This window comes from Anoplopoma fimbria, chromosome 1, assembly GCF_027596085.1.
Source record: "Anoplopoma fimbria isolate UVic2021 breed Golden Eagle Sablefish chromosome 1, Afim_UVic_2022, whole genome shotgun sequence".
In the NCBI taxonomy this organism is placed as follows: domain Eukaryota; kingdom Metazoa; phylum Chordata; class Actinopteri; order Perciformes; family Anoplopomatidae; genus Anoplopoma; species Anoplopoma fimbria.
In genome coordinates this window covers 21,481,723-21,489,421 of record NC_072449.1, presented here as the reverse complement: position 1 = coordinate 21,489,421, position 7,699 = coordinate 21,481,723, and positions in this window count along the sequence as shown.

Below are 7,699 nucleotides of genomic sequence, written 5' to 3'. Positions count from 1 at the left end.
GTTTCTATTCCAACGGAGTCGATTCACAGCTCTCCAGTGGTTGTTGTTTCCCTTGAGAGGTAGTTTCCAGGTGTCCTCGGATGTCCACCAAATGGACTGGCAAATAGTCTCTGAATTTCGCACACTGCTGTTGCAAAGTGAACTGGAAAGCGGCTCACGGTTCCACCGTGCGCTCCGGGTATTGGTCTAAGGCAGCAGGTTCTTGGTCCGACGCGGTGTTTGGGGCCGGATACTGCCCTGAATAATATGATATCTAAACTACCCGCTGATAAACTTAAACTAATCTTGTGGCCTAAACGATAATAATTAAAGTTGATGTCTCATGAGGTCAACGGTCGTACACTAAAACAAAATAAGGCTTGCTTAAAATGAATAACTATAAAATGCTCAAAAGTAGTTAAGAAGAAAGAGCACTAGACAATAACTGCGATTCTCAAATAAAATAACAGGAGTGTGTATGAAGCTCCATAAAACAGTACGCACAACCAACACAAAACGAAGAACGAAAAACAAGAGAGCTACAAAGAAAAGTTCACCAGTTTTATCAACACAGGATGGGTGTCAAATGGTGGGGTGCGGTCGTAATTTACGACACCTCTCCGAAACTATTCCAAGTTTCTTTGTTTCTTAATGTTGGCGTGCTCTTGCTTAGTAAAGTAACTAATCTAACATCTAAAACAAATATGTCACATACTTTCCCCCACTATGGATCATGAATATACACCTTACACACGTATCAACTTGTATGTAAACAAAAATGGAATTTTAGTTACACATAGTTAGTACACAGGATTTAACAAAGATAATATGGAGACAGGTCTTTAAAGGGCATGAAACATATTTAGCTCTGTTCTCCTCTCACAGATTCAGGACAAAGATCTATTTTCCTGAAATCATCCGTGGAACAAATTGAGTGGGGTTATTGAATACTCTGAAGACTTATAGAGTGTTATTCAGTGATATCCGCTGCCATCTGTTCCTGCCCAGCCTATTCCTGACCTAGCTTGTTCGGCGCCCCTCTCGGAACACCGGGTGGGGGAGCCAGTAAGCTATGCTGGGGATCCTGAGGGCTGCAACGCCTTTCTGACAAACTGTTCAATCCTGTTCGCGTTGCAGCCCCACACCTTTGCCTCTGAGGATGCCCAGGTGGCCTTCACCATCAACCACCTGACGGGGAGAGCTCACCTGTGGGAGCGCAGGGCGCCTGCCTGTGCTTCCTTCTAGGCTTTCTCGGCTAAACTACGCAAGGTCTTTGGGGTGGTTTCCTTGGGTCCTGACGCTGCTGGCAGATTACGAGGGCTCAGGCAAGGTAATCGATCTGTCACTGACTATGCCATAGACTTTTGGACCAAGGCACGTCTGAGTGAGTGGAACATGGCTGCTCAGTGCGACGCTTACCTGCTCAGCCTGGGGGATTACATCAAGGATGAACTGATGTCCTTCGATCTTGTCACAGTTCTTCTTCCATACACTCCTGTCATTAGCTCTCTCACTCCCCTGTCACTCTGTCTCTCAGTTCACTCCAGCCACTCACAGTCAGCCATAGCCCAGCCCCTTTCTCTCACCACACTCTCCCTCACTCACCTAATCAGCCTCATGCAGTGCACCTGTCTGCCACACCCACCTCGTCAGCACAATCCCTCTCACCTGCTCACTTAGTATTTAAACCCCAGTCTCACACACACTCACTGCCAGATCGTTCGTCGCATTCATGCCAACCTTCCAGCAATATCCCTTGGACTGATTTCCCTTTGCCGACCCTGCCTGTTTGGACTTCCCTGCCTTGCCTGTGCCCCGGTCAATGACTCAGCCTTCTGTCCCCGACCACCAGATTCCTACCTTGCCTTTGCCTCGGTTAGCCGCCTTAGCCTACTGTCCCCGACCACGAGTTTAGCCTCCGCTTCCTCTGGTTTCAGTCTGCCTGACCCCCTGCCGGCTTCCCCGACGGCTCGGCGCTTTCCCATCTGGAATAGAGACCGGGAGTCTTCTCCTGCCTGTCTGTCTGCTATGTTCCCAGCTGTCAATAAAGCTTCTGTAACTTACTCAGTCGTACTGCTTTTGGGTCCCCACCACACCCGTGACGATCTGGCCACGATATGGACTGACTCCGGCCGACTCCTGCACCTCCTGACCCGTCGGCGCTCCAGCCAACTCCTGCACAGCCCGTCCCATCGACGCTCCGGCCGACTCCTGCACCGCCCGTCCCGTCGGCGCTCCGGCCAACTCCAGTCCCTGCTTCCGCTGAGCCGCAGCGTCCACCTGCTTCCGCTGGGCTGCAGTGTCCCCCTGCTTCCGCTGGGCCGCAGCATCACCCTGCTCTTGTGCCGCTGGGTCGCAGCATCCCCCTGCTTCTGTTCCCACTGGGCCGCAGCGCCCCCCTGATCTGGCCACGACATGGATCCAGTGTACGACACCTCGTCACAAGCCCGGTTCGTGTCCATCGAAGAGGCGCTCCCGAGACACGAGACCCAGGTTGTCACCAACACCGCCGAGATTCGCCACACCCGTGCGAGCCGCAACCAGACCTTGACTCCCTTGAGTCAAGGTCTGGGACGCTGCAGCCCAGAGGAAGCAGGGGGACACTGCATCCCAGCGGAAGCAAGTGGACGCTGCTGCTTAGCGGAAGCAGGTGGACGCTGCGGCCCAGCAGAAGCAGGTGGACGCTGCGTGTTAAAATGTAAATATTGCTTACGTTAAAACTTGCGGGGCATCACCTCTGAATAGAGGAAAATAATGAAAATACAACCAATAATTTGGCAACAAATTATCCAATCTCAATATTTCATCATCCTTAGGTGGCATATCAGTAAAAAACAAAAAGCATTTCCACTCTTTTTCATAAAATTACTGGTGGAATTAAACCCTTGTGAAGTCGGTCCGAGGAGAAAAACATGTTTTGATTCATATTGGAAACCCAACAATAAGCAAACTTTGATAGACTCTGGCATAAACTACTGATGGGAAATGTTACAGCTAGCATGTTTAATTACAATTATGGTACTTGGAACCAGATCTTATTTTTCATGCTGGCTTAATTAGAACATTGAATACAAAAACACAAAAAAGTTAATGAATGATAACTGGCCATTGCATATTTGTCATTTCCAGAACTGATAGGCTTTGTCTTCAAAAATCCTTTTTATTTAAACTCTCTTCTGTTTTTTTCCTATGCAGTTTGTCTCAGTATTTAGAAAATGAAGGTGGTATTGTAATTTATGATTTGTTTGATCCAGGATTATGTTCCTTTTTAATGATGATTTATAAATTTGACATTGCTGCATCTATACAAACGAACTTCCAAATTCCCAATGGCCATTTTGATTGTTTTTTTTAAATAATTAGTTCAATTGATCAGTTTTTGCTAATTAGAGTGTGAGGAGGTTATGGTTATTTTGTTATTTTAGTTTTGCCATTTTGCTCATAAGACTAGATCAGTGAATTGTAGAGAAATAAAAAGATCATAGAAAAACAACAATAATAATGTAAGATCAAATTTTTAAAAATGTTTTATTAATTATGTATTGCTTCTAGTGGATAGGATTATTTGATTATGGTACTTGGAACCAGATCTTATTTTTCATGCCGGCTTAATTAGAACATTGAATACAAAAACACAAAAATGAATCGGACGATGCAAGGTAGTGGCACCTCGCCCGGAAAAGGGAAACCGGGCACCTTCTTGGAGCCAGACCCGGTAGGGGAGCTCGCCGGCGAGCGTCTGGTGGCCGGGCCTTGGCACAGCCCGAAAACGCTACATCGTGCCGCCACCCTGTGGGCCCACCACCCGCAGGGATAGGCATTGGGGTCGGGTGCAATGTGAGCTGGGCGGCAGGCTGTGGCGGGAACCTGGGCGTGCTGACCCCCGGCATCACAGACTAGCTCTAGGGACGTGGAATGTCACCTCTCTGGCGGGGAAGGAACCGGAGCTGGTGCGGGAGGTGGAACGCTACCAACTAGATATAGTTGGGCTCACCTCCACGCATAGCACCGGTTCTGGAACCAAACTCCTGGAGAGGGGCTGGAATTTTTCCTTTTCCGGAGTTGCCCAGGGTGAGAGGCGCCGGGCAGGTGTGGGGATACTCACAAGCCCCCGGCTGAGCGCCGCTGTTCTGGAGTTCTCCCCAGAGAACGAGAGGGTCGCCTCTCTCTAGTCATGGACTGTCCATAACAAACACCATGTTTGAGCATAGGGAGGTTCATAAGTGTACTTGGTACCAGAACACCCTAGGCCAAAGGTCTATGATCGACTTTGTAGTTGTGTCATCAGACCTGCGGCCGTATGTCTTGGACACTCGGCTGAAGAGAGGAGCAGAGCTGTCAACTGATCACCACCTGGTGGTGAGTTGGATCAGGTGGCGGGGGAGGCTGCCGGACAGACCTGGTAAACCCAAACGTGTAGTGAGGGTGAACTGGGAACATCTGGCTGAGGATCCTGTCCGCAAGGTCTTCAACTCCCACCTCCGGAATAATTTGTCGTGCATCCCGGGGAGGCTGGGGACATGGAATCCGAGTGGGCCATGTTCAAATCCTCCATTGTGGAAGCTGCTGCTCGGAGTTGTGGTCGGAAGGCGATCGGTGCCTGTCGTGGCGGCAATCCAAGAACCCGCTGGTGGACACCAGCGGTGAAGGAGGCCGTCAAGCTGAAGAAGGAGGCCTTTCGGGCTTGGTTGGCCGAGGGGTCTCCTGAATCAGCAGGCAGGTACCGGTTGGCCAGAAGGGCTGCAGCTGCGGCGGTTGCTGAGGCAAAACCCGGGTGTGGGAGGAGTTCGGCGAGGCCATGGAGAAGGACTTTCGAATGGCCTCAAGGAAGTTCTGCAAACCGTGAGACGACTCAGAAAGGGGAAACAGGGCTTTTCTCAGGCTGTGCTCAGCAGGGGGAGAACTGCAGACCCGGACTGGGGATATTGTCGAGCGGTGGAAAGAACACTTTGAGGAACTCCTGAACCCGACCAACACGTCCTCTGTGGAAGAGGCAGAGTCTGAAGACTCAGGGGAAGACTCGTCCATATGCCTGGCGGAGGTCGTTGAGGTAGTAAAAAGCTCTTCAGCGGCAAAGCGCCAGGAGTGGATGAGAGTCGACCGGAGATGCTAAAGGCTCTTGACATTGTTGGGCTGTCTTGGTTGACACATCTCTTCACTGTCGCGTGGAAGTCGGGTACAGTGCCTGTGGAGTGGCAGACCGGGGTGGTGGTTCCCATTTTCAAAAAGGGGGACCGGAGAGTGTGCTCCAATTATAGGGGTATCACACTGCTCAGCCTCCCCGGGAAAGTTTCATCCAGGGTGCTGGAAAGGAGGCTCCGTCCGATTGTCGAACCTCAGATTCAGGAGGAGCAATGCGGATTCCGTCCTGGACGTGGAACAGCAGACCAACTCTTTACCCTTGCAGGTCTGTTGGAGGGTGCATGGGAGTTTGCTCATCCAGTCTACATGTGTTTTGTGGACTTGGAGAAGGCCTTCGACCGTGTCCCTCGGGGAGTCCTGTGGGGGGTACTGCGGGAATATGGGGTACCTGGTTCGTAACTACGAGCCATTCGGTCCTTGTATGACCAAAGTGAGAGCTGTGTCCGGATACTCGGCACAAAGTCGAGCTTGTTCCCAGTGGGTGTTGGCCTCCGCCAGGGCTGCCCATTGTCACCAATCCTGTTTGTGATTTTCATGGACAGGATTTCAAGGCGCAGCCGGGGGGAGGAGAGTTTCCGGTTTGGGGACCTCAGAATCACATCCCTGCTTTTTGCAGATGATGTGGTTCTGTTGGCTTCTTCAGAACGTGACCTTCAGCACGCACTGGGGCGGTTCACAGCCGAGTGTGAAGCGGTCGGGATGAGAGTCAGTACCTCCAAGTCTGAGGCCATGGTTCTCTTCCGGAAAACGGTGGATTGCACCCTTTGGGTTGGGAGTGAGTCACTGCCCCAAGCAAGGGAGTTCAAGTATCTCGGGATCCTATTCACGAGTGAGGGTAAAATGGAGCGGGAGATGGACAGGCGGTTCGGTGCAGCGTCAGCAGTGATGCAGGCGTTGTACCGGACCGTTTTGGTGAAGAAGGAGCTGAGCCGAAAGGCAAAGCTCTCGATTTACCAGTCCATCTATGTTCCAACCCTCACCTATGGTCATGAGCTTTGGGTAGTGACCGAAAGAATGAGGACGCGAATACAAGCGGCCGAAATGAGCTTCCTTCGTAGGGTGGCTGGGCTCAGCCTTAGAGATAGGGTGAGGAGCTCAGACATCCGGAGGGAGCTCGGAGTAGAGCCGCTGTTCCTTCGCGTCGAAAGGGGCCAGCTGAGGTGGCTCGGGAATCTGATCAGGATGCCTCCTGGACGCCTCCATTTAGAGGTTTTCCAGGCACGTCCAACTGGTAAGAGGCCCCGAGGTAGACCCAGAACACGCTGGAGAGATTATATATCTTGTCTGGCCTGGGAACGCCTCGGAGTTCCCCAGGAGGAGGAGCTGGAAAGTGTTGCTGGGGAGAAGGACGTCTGGAGGACCCTCCTTAGCTTGCTGCCCCCACGACCCGGCCCCGGATAAGCGGAAGGAAATGGATGGATGGATGGTGTGGTATCCGGGAATGAAGAATGCGCCGGGATTCAGAGAAACACGTGGCTATGGTTGGTTTAAGCCGACTTCGGCGTTTATTTCAATGATCAGACAGGACAAGGGTGCGCTTGGGTCTCCGTGAGCCTCAAGCCTCTGCAGTCCATGCGTGTCTCTGCCTCTCCCGTCCATGCGTGTCTCTGCCTCTCTTATAGTGGCTCCGGGCCTTCCTCCTCCCAGCCGCCAGGTGTCCCCCATCCCGCTGATTGGGGGAAGGACCCGGTGCTCTCCGTCACCGGCTGGTGGGTGGGGGTGGTACACCCCGTCCTTCACGGTCCCACGGGACCGTTCAGGCCGAGGCTTCAGGGGCGGGATGCCACACTCCCCCCGTTTGCTCAAGCCCCTGGTCTCTGGGGAACCCACCCAGACAGGCATCCCGACGTGACAGGGCGTCGGCGTTGGCATGCTCCCGGCCCGGTCGGTGGTCCACCCGGAACCGGAAATCCTGGAGAGCCAGGAACCACCGTGTCACCCGGGCGTTTGTATTCTTGGCCCCCGCCATCCACTTCAGGGGGGCGTGGTCGGTGACTAAGGTGAACTCCCTCCCCAGGAGGTAGTAGCGCAACTTCTCCAGGCACCATTTAATGGCCAGGGCCTCCTTCTCCAGGCCCGTATGGCGGCTACCTTGCCTTCCTGCGGCCGCACTGTCCCTCTCCCGACCCGGTACCCCAGGTACGTCGTCTCCTCTCTCCCGAGGCGACATTTGGCCGGGTTAGCGGTGAGGCCCACCTTCCGCAGCTCTCCCAGCACGGCCCTTAGCTGGCGGACGTGGATATCCCAGCTGGGGCTGTAAATGATGATGTCATCAATGTATGCCGCCGCGTAATCCTGGTGGGGCCTCAGGAGCTGGTCCATCATCCGCTGGAATGTGGCTGGGGCGCCGTGTACCCCGAAAGGGAGGTCGGTGTACTGGTACAGTCCCCCCGGGGTGGAGAACGTCGTCTTTTCCCGGGCCGCACGGGTCAACGGCACCTGCCAGTACCCCTTGGTCAGGTCCAGGGTCGACAGGTACCGCGCCGGGCCCAGGCGCTCGATAAGTTCGTCGACCCGGGGCATGGGGTAGGCGTCGAACTCCAATGCCTCGTTCAGCCGCCTGAAGTCGTTGCAGAAC